Source organism: Centruroides vittatus, unplaced genomic scaffold (assembly GCF_030686945.1).
Source record: "Centruroides vittatus isolate TY-2023 unplaced genomic scaffold, ASM3068694v2 contig_461, whole genome shotgun sequence".
In the NCBI taxonomy this organism is placed as follows: domain Eukaryota; kingdom Metazoa; phylum Arthropoda; class Arachnida; order Scorpiones; family Buthidae; genus Centruroides; species Centruroides vittatus.
Genome location: NW_027122257.1, coordinates 1,193,889 through 1,206,764, shown reverse-complemented (window position 1 = coordinate 1,206,764; position 12,876 = coordinate 1,193,889). Strand labels below are relative to the sequence as shown.

Genomic DNA, 12,876 nt, shown 5'->3' with positions numbered 1-12,876 from the left:
ATTCCAACGATATGAAATTTTGTTAAGGAATATGATGAACTGGCAATATCCTGCAGACTCATACATCAAGTGTCAGGAGAGAAGTTTGTTTTTCTCCAAAGGGAATAGTATAACTACCAGAACCTGTCAAGTCAACTAGAGAGTATTGTAGCAACTGTTTCATTTTACTTGCGACCAAACAGTCAATTCACCTGTCATTCTTAAAATAGATTTCTCTATAGGTGTTCCTATATATTATTCTCGTTTATTTAATATATTGAATGCGTTTCGTTCATCTGGATTGCTGCTAATGCTTTAAAAATATTCCTTAACTAGTAAACGAACATTTATTTTATTGTGGAATCGTCACAATGCCAGGATGCAATTTTTAATCATATTTTTAATTTAAAATATATTCTCTCCACCTCAACTTATTAGTGTCTTGCCCCTGTACATCATACTTTTCCTATTAGCAATAGAGTCATCTAACACCTTTCTGGAGGAAATTTGAGTTGAAATAACGTTTCTTCCAGTCCAAATCGGAAGTTCCTATGCAGTTAATCGGGGTATCCAGCCCTCTTTCTATATCTATCTTAATTTTCATCTATTTAACTTTGTTCTCGAGATTAAGGAAGGACAGACACACGACAGCGGAGCCCAAAAATTGTAAAACAAGTCTAATAATTTCAAATTTTTAAATTAATTTCAATGAAGAAAGATGAAACAATCTCTCTTTTGTTGCTCCAGGATTCAATGAAGCAGTTTAAAACGATTAACATCAAAATGAAGGGCCGTTTTGTAACTTTAACGACACAAAATTTCATTATTATAATACAGATCTACATATATTAATAATTTGGTTATAAAATCAAACATTTTAGCTATTCTCTTTAAAAATAATCAAAGATTATGTTATTAATAGTGTAAACCAGCGTATGATAATCAAATTATACAATACTGTAACCTCTTATAATAATAATAATAATAATAACCTATCTAAACACCAGTCAGTTTAGAGATAAAGTTGGTACGGAGCGACATACTGACAAACAATTTAAAATTTTTCTTCGAAAAAAATCTTTAAAAAAATCTAAACTATGCAAGTAAATTTACATTCAGTTTTCGAACTTTTCGATCAATTTTGAAGTGATTTGCAATTTTATAAAGTCGAGTTTTTATATATAAATTTTGAAACTTTGACCACCATTTTTACGGTTAAAAATTGAGCAGTGTGTGACTTTTATCTGTATTAAAAAATATTTGACAAAAGAAAAAAAAATTCATTGTGTAGAATTTTATAAAGAAAAAAAAATCTAAATTTGTCAACATTATAACTTGATCCACTTGAGAAAAGAGTAGAGCCTCTTGTTAACTTCAGTTGTCATCCATGTTTGCTTTGGTTGTCTATGGTTAGCAGCATGGGTTTTGTGTTAACTTTTCGAAGTAAAATAAAATAATCTAAAAGAAATCTGAGGATATTTCTTAACTGAAAACTTTCTCTTGAACCTTTCTAACCTTCTAAGAAAGCTTTCTTATAGAAAAACACTTCTAAAAACACTTTAAAACTGTTTTCTTTCACACAACTCGTGCTGAAAGATACACATATACTTGGATATATTTTAAGCTAATTAGCAGGATAATTAACTTAAATACATAAAAGAAATTTAATTTATACTTAGTTTACAAGTAATATTTGAATTTAGAGGAATGTAAACAGCTTGCAAATGTTTAAATTTCACGGGATATTCCTAAAATCTTAGTCTAATCAATGATTTAATTATACACAGGGCATATTGCCAGAGCTTATATTCCGTTAGGAGAGATGCCAAAGTCATCTCTTCCTCATTAGCACTATTTTATAAAAAAATATTTCTATATTGCTTATAGAAAGATAGCTTTATATATAATTTATAGCAAGTTATATATAACTTTATAGATGTATTATAGTTAAAAATAGATCATTTACTTTCTAAACAATGGAAACGGATCGATTTTCGATCAATTCATCGATTTCTTTTACGTAATTGATTACGTAAGGACAACAATTAGAAAAGGGCCATCAAACAAAAATGGTTTTAGCAATTAGCGGATCTTTAACAATAAATTAATTCAATTGTTTAACAATCGATAGGGGAATTAATTCTAGATAAGTAAAATTGTTAAAAGTGAAGTTAGGTAATGACAAAGTTTGCAAAAGGTGTATTGTTTCAGCAATTTACAAAAGGAATGCAACTCACTTTTATACTATTTTCTAAGTTGTTTATTGTTCCTGCGCTTGTACAAACAGCATAAGAGCAATCTATGCAAGCAAAAAGGCAACTCAAACTATAAAACTAGTTCCCATCAACATTATTTTATGGCTAATATTGCACATATACTTCTACAGGAAGAGGAGAAAAGAGTGTTTGCAGAACTTTTAGAAAGATATATCCTGAAGATACCAGGAGTATTGTACATCTTATCAAACTTTCTCCACTTCCTTTCTGTCCTAAACATTGTTAACATTCAAAAATCAATATGCACGAGGCATATTTTGAATTTGTCAACCATCCATGACTCATACACACGCAGAGAAACGTGATAAACTCGAAAAAATGCTGATAAAACACAACTTTTACTAGAAGATATGGTATAAGTGCGTAAAAAGTGTTTAACAAGAATGCTTTTGTAAATATGCTAAAATTAACATATAAATCATCTAATATATGCTAAAAACTGTGTTTTAACATGTTCTAACAAATAAAACAAATATATTTTAAAGTATGACCATAAATTTTTAAATTTTTAAGGATTTTTTCCATCTAAATTTACATACAAAATTATGCTGTATAGCTTATATTGGTTTTCTATATTTGTTTCATATATAAGTATCAGCATAAATCACATGCACCTCCCATCTGTAGCTTCAACTATGATAAACCAACGTGGCCATTACCATAAATCTCATGACTACTCTCCAGTTTTCAATATAAAGGTCGTATATATGAAAAACTATTATGATACATAAATTCCCAACAATATATATCTAGTAATTACAGTACAAAGGAGCGTAATATATATATTCTACTATTGATACAACAGGAAGATGCTATACGTTCCTGTTTCAACATATAGAATGATGGCAGGAAGGAGTACTCAATGGCTTTCCATCCCATAATTTAAAGTCGATATCTCAAAAAAATACAATATTTCACTATAAATGGGTAAATATACAAGTACAGTAGTGAAAAAGTACAGTCACGCACATAACTACAATTTTTTCTTTGTAGTTAAATATAACTTATTAATAAAAGTATTGTATCAGAATTTATATAAATATATTCATTAGTTTTTATAAAAATAATTATTAAATTTGTAATTTTCTTCGAGATATGAGTGTAGATACAAACGACACCACAGAAGTGAGTTAACTAATCCTCCAGGAGAAAGTATCACGTGATTAGAAAATGTTACGTCATGAAAGAAAGGTCGTATTATTGACGTCACTATAAGAAAGAAAGACGTTAAGGAAAGACATATCATTAACATAGTTATCAAAGATATAAGAAGATTAAAAGTATATAATAATCGATTTAAAAAATTGAAATGAAAATTGAAAGAATTTTCTACCGGAATGACGTCAAATTTTTTTTACCTTTTTTTCCCCATTTTTTGTATCAAAATCCCGGATAAGCTTCAGATAAATTTTTTGTAATGATAATTACGAACGAACGAATTAATTCTATAAGCTTTTGCTACGAATTAAAGTTCAAACAGTTAAAATTATTAACGAATCAACGCCGACGTCTTACGTTTTTTGAATTTAAATTTAAATAAACCAATCAAACTCGATCAATTTTTTTGAATTAATGAAATATTTTAAAATTTATGAAATCGTTATGTATAATATATTTTGCAAAATTAATATTGATTTTTACCTTTGATTAAATTTCATTAATTTCTTTAACATGTAATTTAACCGAATCGTAAACATAATTATTTCTTAAGCCAGACGACATTTGAGTGTAACCGAAATTTAAATTAATTATTACGTTTCTTATTTAAAAATTAATTATAATTTTGCTAATTTTAATTCATCTATTATCATTATTATTATTACTGCTATGTAAACATAATTGAGAATTTTATTTATATTTAAATTAAATTAAACATTTTTCATATATTCAAATTTTTTTGTTTGTTAAATTCTGACCAATCATAAGTAAGTTTAAAAATTTAAAAAAATCGTTAAGAATCTTTAGAATAATAAAAGAAATTTCAAATCTAAATCCTTGATTTTTTATTTTAGTAAAATTTTATCCCCTTATTTAAGTTATTTACATATTTAATAAGATTTTTTATTTAAAAATTCGTTAGACTTATTTTTGATGTCGATGATTTTTTTGAAATTTAAATTTTTAAAAATTTTGAATCTGATCCATTAATCTAAATTCTAATTTTATTTCAGTTTTATTATTAAAATTTTTATAATGATATTAAAAATTAAAATTATATAATAATAAAAAGTTTAAAAATTCAAATAGACCAATCAAATTCGAAATTTTTAAAATTTAAAATTTGAAAAATCATCGTCATCATGATTATTAAAAAAATTATATTAAATTAATAAATTGTAAAAACATATTCAAATGTATTATTTAATCTATAATTAAACCTCATTTTTTAATTCTATTTTTAAGTTTGTTGTGTATGGTATTGGACACGAAATGTCAGAATTATTCATAATGGTTCTTCGATGATGACAGACGTGTTTAAGAAAATCAATAATGGCGAATGATCTATCGGAGATAAAAATAAGAATTTTACTTTCTCCTTCTATAAATAGACAATTCTGATTATTTTTAGCTTAATATTTGAATTAAAAAATAATCGAATAAAAGAAAGAAAGATTTGTAAAAATTTTGTCATAGACATCTGTCCCATTTTTTTCATTAATAATCATTAAAGTTTTGCATCTGTTCCTAAGAGGTAGATTATGATAAAGCTTTCTAGAACTTGGCCATTGTTTGCAACCAATTTAAAGTAAGGAATCGCGCATAAAAAAAATTCTTCGCTTCAACATTTTAATGTTAAAAGTATTAAAGTTTCTATTGTTAATTCTGCATTGCTTCGGATTTTAATTTTAAAGCAGCAGAGATACAAGCTTTGTACGATTCTTTAACAAAGAGCCGAAGGCTCCATAAAAGCATTACAAAAGTGACAAGACAAGAAGGCTCTTTTCAATATACAGAGCTTGTAAAGTAATGGTGCTTCAAGTTTCATATATTTAGTAGTTTAGAAAAGATTCTTTCCTTTAATTTTGTATCTAGTCTGTCTCCTCCATTCATTGAATTTCTTTATGTTGATTATTGCACTTCCTCCATTCCTTTGTTCTCTATACACGTCAAGCTTTGACAATATCTTTCCGAGTTTCGTACTAAAACTGAATGACACATTCTACTGTATTTAGAAATGGTGGACGTGTCCGTAATTGACAGTAAATATTAAATTTTTACGCTAAATTACTTACTAAATAAAACATAAACGGCCACGATATTATAGTAATAAATTCTATTTATAAGCACACCGACACGATGGGAGGTTATTTATAACCGCTATTTTTGGTCATCGACATTTAGTATAACTATTGTATACCGAAAACGTTACCTTAGCAACATAGTTGACAATAACAAAAATCACATTTTGCGACTACAACAAGGATCGACCTTTCGAAATTTCCTGTCGAGTTACTGATTTAGTTCTGACGTCATTCTCTGCTTCCATCTCCTCTGCTATTTTTAGTAACCTACTGAATATGTTCAGATCCCCGTTATCTTTATTTTAAGTTTTCCTTACGTAATTTTTATGTTCCCATTAAACGAGTCTCCTATGGTTAATTCTCAGATAATAAGGTAGTCGGGTATGATCCGGTACAGTTCAGTAATTGGGTGTAATGCTCTGTCACCTAGATTACTTTTTCCCTGGTGGGGTGTTTCTCCTGTTTACTATTTTGATTCAAATGTTTTGGGGATTATAATATAGGAAGAATACTTGTTAAATTTGTGATGTTTAAAATGGGAATAAAATATGTTATTTTGGAAAAATATATTTAAAGAAACGTCAGCATTTGTTACGTTCTGTAATAAACACTTAATTTTGTACCATATTTTATAATAAACAGAACACTTAAACAACTTTTATGTATATTTTACAAAAGGTTTAACCTTGCAATGAGCATAAATCTCGAGACCGTTACTGTGAAAGTTTCCTATTGGATAATTTACGTAATGTACTTTAAATTTTTGTAAAACTCTTGAAGTTTCTAATTGGATAAACGTTCTAGAAATATTTAAAAGAACAAATCTAATTGGTTTAACGTTTTATTACTCGGTGTTATAGAAAAAATAAATAAATTTTTGTTGATTTAAAGGGATTTATTTTTTACAGAACTTAATAACTTTCGATTTTAGAATTTTTTGTGGAAAGTTTTTCTGCCATAAAAATTTCTGTGCGCTAAAAAAATTGCAAAGATTGAAGAGAAGAGAAATTTATTTTGAATCAAAGATAATAATTTAAAAAGGAAATATTCTTAGATTATTTTTTTCTTTTGGAAATTTATTTTCCCGAAGAAACATATGTAAATTGTGAATTAATTAAGCGTATTTATCATCCTTAACAAACACGAGACGGTTTTATATTAATCTATTTTAGTTATTTTTAATTTATTGCTTAATAATAATTAATACAAATGTTTATTTTAGTGTCTGAATATTAATGAGAAAAGATTAAGGTTAATAACTTAAAAATAATTTCCTTATCGCTTGTACTTTTGATCTCATCACGAATGAATAATTAACAAGATATGACTTTTCTACAATTAAAAAGTAAGAAAAAAAGAAAAGATGTTTACTCTTGAGTAATTTAAATTAAATATTTAAATTTATGCTGCCATCAATTCTCTCATTGGTTAAATTTCTCTTAAATTATTCTAATTGGCTACGATCACCTCGACGTCACGGTTCGTTATATATTTAAAACTGAGCTAAGCGCTTCTATTGGATAATTCGAATGTTTAAATTCAAATATCATTTCTCGATTGGGTAATTTAAATTGTTATCTCGTACTTTTTAATTTTTGTAACTTAATCGAATTAAAGTTAAGAAAAATGATTTTAACGTTACTAAAATTAACAAAATGCAATTTAATATAATTTAAAGTGGGTTGAATGATAAATTAACTTATAATTTATATGTAATAGGCTGTTAAAAGTTATTGGTTTCTGGGAAAAGTTTTGTACAAATGTATTTATTAGCGAAGTTTACTAAATTTGATTACTCTCATAATTAAATTACACCTCTTCTCGAGACTAGTAATAAGATTTTTGATCTTAAAAATTCCAGCGTGAACGAGGTATTTAATATTTAATCAACAATAAAGGCTTAATTGTGTCTACCAGAAAATTTTCAAGAGAAAAACTGAAAATTATCACTTAAAATGTATAAATATAAATTGATTTTTGTGTAATTAATTTAGAAATAACTTTATTAAAAATTAAATCTGTTGTTAACGCTTGAAAACTTTTGGAAATAAAAAGGATTAAAAGTGGAATGACCGTTGGTTAATTTTTAAGATATTTAAACATTTAACCAATCAAAATCTTTTACAGATATATTTAATCGCTGGCATTTAACCAATAAGTGAGCGCTTTTACTAAACGTCGTCAAACGTCAAATTTTAAATTTGAATTTTCAAATTAAATTACTAACCGTCATTCATATCAATAGTGTCATTATATAATGTGATGTTTATTATAAAATAAAGGAAATTCTAGATAAAATAACAATAAAAATCAGCTTTAGTTCAATAAAATTTTTTAAAGTATTTTAAATTAATTTCTCCCCGCTTTATTTTCACAACGCCGTCTAGGAATAATTAAAACTACAATTTCTTTGAATTAAATGAAGAGATTTTTAGAGTTTTAAGTAAAGTTCGAACAATATAAATTGTATTTGAAATTTCACGAATGCTTTGTGTTTTAGTTATAGGTCCTATGCTTTAATGGTATGTCAGCCTTAAAAGTATATTTTTCAAAAATAATTTTGTTACCTTGGAAACGTGGATATATTAAAACATGTAAAGTATTAAAACGAAAAGGAAATGCTGAATACATCATTAAACATCAATAAACATCAGTAATAAATACATTTTTTTAAAATATTTTCAAAAATCTTCGCTCTGACGTCATACTTTCAAAAGCCAATCGACGAGATAAATTCAAATATTTGAATCTTGCCCGTAGCGTGATAGTCATTGGCGTCATAAATACAAAAGCCAATAATATTAAATACATTTAAATGTATATGAATATAAACCCGTTCGTTTCGACTAGAAAGCGTATACTTTAACGTCAATTTGACGTCATCTCTTCGGTTTTACAATGAACAGTTTAAAAAAGTGACGTCGAATAAACGTAAGAATTTACATTTTCTTGACGAAACGGTCCCATAGAATGCGTGACGTAATTCGTTTTAAAGCCAATAAGAAGAGAGAAATTCAAAAATTTGAAAACATCCAATAGAATTCGAGCAAGACGTCAGATGCTATTTAGGACTCTATTGAACGATTTAAATATTTAAATCGTAAATAAACGAATTGTTGTTTGAAGGCTTCTATTTTAATTAATTTTATGTAGAATTGTTTTATTTTTATTATTTTTAGTAGTGTTTTCGGATTTTTAAGGTGTTCAGCAGGCTATTTATAAATATTCGAAGCATATATATTGGGGAAGTGAAAGAAGATAGGAAACTTGATATGCTGTCAAATGTGTAAATTATACTTAATCCACTTTCCTTTTGGCTGCGGTAATGCCCATCAGGATATTAAATCAGTTCAGTATCGGTGACGTCAGACGTCGATATTGAACTCCGGTAATGACATCAAAAGGTGATACCATGGGATAATTGTTATCCAAAATCCCAAAATATCCATTTAATACCCATATTGATTAGCATTTGAAATATGAATGCAGTTTTCTAGCTTCAAAAGGGATTATGTAGGATTTACTCTTGTAATTTAGTGATTTATGATTTTTTTATTTGTTTATTTGTATATAATCGCTCGGGTTTAAAAGATAAATACTTGTTCGGTTTTAATTTGAATTCAGATAATTACAGCGATAGATTCAAGCTTAAGAAATTTTATATGATGAACTGGATGATGATATTAAATTTCGTTTTTAAAAATAGATTTTTTTTATGATGATTAATGAAGTTGATCCTTAATTTCACTGAAAATATGCTCTAAGAAAATTAAAAATAGCCAATAGAATAACGTTCCCTGACATCATGATTTCAAAAGCAAATACTAGGAAAGAAATTTAAATATTTAAATTCTTTTACACGTTATTGGCTTCTGAATTTATGACGTCAAAAAATATCATTCTATTGGCCATTTTTAAATTCTTTTCTTTTTTTAAAAACGTAAATTCCTGTTGTCATAAACTATTTCAGAGCGAGTAGACTTTTTCTATTTTCAAGAATTTGGATTAAATAATGTAGAGATGTTAACGTAAGATAATTCTAGAGGCTTTTTAAACCCTTTTCTTAATATTAAAAATTGAAAATTTTTAGAGTTTTAAGGGCCAAATTCTTAAGGCTTCAACTTACCAATTTTAAAATCAAGGCTTCGATTTTCAAATATTCAATTTTTCTAAAGAAGAAGAAGAAGAAGGAATTGGTTCTACTACAAGAAAATTTAAAATACCACATTTAAAATTTCATAATATTAGCGTGGAAAATAATCACACAGAAAATTAAATCGTGTTACAGAAATTTCGTGAAAGGAAGCTATACGAAGGCTGAATGTTTTGAACAGGCGAATGTTATTAAAACAATTTTAATTGTCTTTGCTGAAGAAGAAGAAACATGTTGGTTGGATGTAGTGAAAGGAAAAGCTATATTTGTCAGGAGGTAATTCAATACTAGGTACTTTCATATGTGGTAGCAAGCAGTGGAAAGCACATTAGATACCACGCAACAATGCGACATTATTTCTTATACTCTTGAAAATCATTATCTATCTCATTCATTATAGCTCATTTAAAATCGAAAATCTGCTGAGAAAAAAATAAGAAATGAAGAAAAACATTCCTCTGCTAACAACTACCTTTTCTATAAATAATTACTTCGCAATATTTCTTGATTATTATTTTTTTTCTGTAAAAAATAAATGTATTAATATCATATAAACTACGCATTACATATATACTTTTAATGTATTTTCTTAGAATTATTTTTAAAAAAACACTGCATTTTTTATTTTGCCTATTTTATAACATTAATAAATTTTTATCGATCGTTAAAACTTAATTTTAAAAACACAATTTTCGTGAATAATCGCCAATAACATCAGTGGGCATCAAGTAATAAATTCGTTAAATTGACAGATTTAGTCCAAAAATTAATTTTTAATAAAGAAAATATAGCTAAAAATTATTTATGAAGTTCTGAAGGATAATTTTATTTATCTTAAGCGCATTTTTTACCCTTTTTAAAAAATCAAGTTATGTAATTTTAATGTATAATCTGGTAAACATGCGATTAAAAAGAGTTAGGATTTTATTAAAATGTTGCTATTTTCTCTAGTAAACAGCAAGAAAAATATGCCAAAATTAGTATATAAGTGATTTCGTCAATGATTAAAAGCAAAATCACTAGATAAACGTTCAAAATACCCTACTATTATCTATTTGGTTCATACGATTGGTCGAGATATAATCGAAGTTATTACGTTAGCCAATCAGATTAAGTAAGACATTGACTACGTTTTTATCACTGAACTAATCTTTTTGATATGATGAGTTGAAAGAAAATAAATCCTAGCTAATTTTATAAAATGGTATAATTTAGCCATTTAATTTACATTATTATAGAAGTTGTTTTCCATCCAAAAGTCAATAAAGAATTTTAAAAGTTACAAATTGAAGTATCAAGAATTGTCATTTAAAAAGTGCAATTTACTGCTTACGTTTGTGCGATTATTCGCTAAAATGTATTTTATTATTATTATTATTAAAAATTCGGCATTTTTATACTCATAAACGATTATAATTTTGAAAACATGCAATTTGTTATTTAAAAAAAAACACAATTTGCTACTTTTATATCTTTGTCGCTTTAAAAAAATACTATTTGCTACTTCAGTTAAAAAATCACAATTGTATTTTTTTAAATGGCAATGATTTTTCAGTAAAAATTACTACATTTTACTAATAAAAATACATTTATTTGAAACATTGTCAACTAAACATTGTATTTTTAATTATTAAAATGTAATGATTTTTAAGTAAAATTTACTGTCATTTTAAAAAAATACAATTGTAATTTTTCAACTGACGACAATAATTTTTCAATACTAATAAAAATACATTAAATTTTATTGAAAAATTATTGTCGTCAGTTGAAAAATTACAATTGTATTTTTTTAAAATGACAGTAAATTTTACTTAAAAATCATTACATTTTAATAAATAAAAAATACAATGTTTAGTTGACAATTTTTTAAACTAAACATTATATTTTACTAATAAAAATACATTTAATTTTAAAATATAATGTTTAGTTTAAAAAATTGTCAACTAAACATTGTATTTTTTATTTATTAAAATGTAATGATATTTTAGCAAAATTTACTGTCATTTTTCAAAAATACAATTTTCTACTTTAGTTGGAAAATGACATTTGTATTTTTTACACAATGATTTTTCAGTAAAAGTTACTGTTTTTTACTAGTAAAATTTAATAATTTTTGAGTAAATCTCACCGTAATTTAAAAAAAAATAAAAAACAATTTGCTGCTTTACACCTTTGCGATTTTTCATGTAAACTTTACATTTTTTGATTATCTAACATTCACTGTTTCATACCCATGAGTTATTATTTCATTTTTTAAAATAAAAATTTATACATAAAAAAATAAAGAATTTTTATAAAAATTAATTTATCTGACGTTTTTACAACAAAGTTTCCGTTTCTTCTAACGCCATTGTTTAGAATTAAATAATTTCACCAAATGGTGATCCCTTTGTGAAAAACTGCATTACTGCTAGCGACAGAACCATTCTTAAACGATTTTTTTTCCTTCCTGAAAAAATAAATTTCTTTGAAGATAATTAAAATTTAATTTAAACGACTATTTTTGTAGAAAATTAACTTTCGACCTTCTTTCCAAAGGAAAAATATTTCTTCTCAAAACAATTATTATTTTCAGAATTAAAAATATAAATCATTCTGTAAATTATTCGTGAAGTTTTTTTTCTAGTGGCAAATGTAATTTTCTTCGTTATTCTGAGTAAAAAGTGCCGCGGGACTTTTGCAACTTTGCGAGAACGTCGCGCGATTTAATCGTTTTTGTCGTGCGATTTTCTCGCTTTATCGCTTCTCGCGAGTGTAATTTCTTTGTTATTCTCTTACACGTAATTACATTTTTCTTAAATTATTCTATCTTTCCTCCTGCTTGAAATTAATTTCTCTACTTACACATTATTCTTATAAATTATGCCAATAAAAATATTTAATTAGTCTCTAGTGTAATGTAACATTATTCTCTGTGTAATTTACTCTAAAATTATCCTGCGTGCGATTTTTATATTATGAAAAAGATACTTCCGTTTTTTTTCGTTTAATATTTTGTTTATTTTCTGGCTTCTCGCAAATGTATTTTTTTTTTTTTTTTAAATCAAGATAAGTTTCTTACTTTCGTAACTTTCAAAAGATTGTCTCTTTTCAAACTTTCTTAATTATCTTACAGTTTAGTCGAGGTAATAGACCAACAGAGATTTACATAAATTGCTTACGAATAGGCGAAAAAATCGCGAGAGCGATAGCAGGATTAATTTTGCATCTCACTTACTTTTAGTTA

At 26.1% G+C, this 12,876-nt stretch overlaps 1 protein-coding gene across 2 annotated transcripts in view; it reads right to left on the bottom strand.

The window, feature by feature from the left end:
• rdgA (retinal degeneration A) overlaps window positions 1-12,876 on the bottom strand; it is a 115,473-nt gene that overhangs the window by 56,917 nt on the left and 45,680 nt on the right. The window lies entirely within an intron of this gene.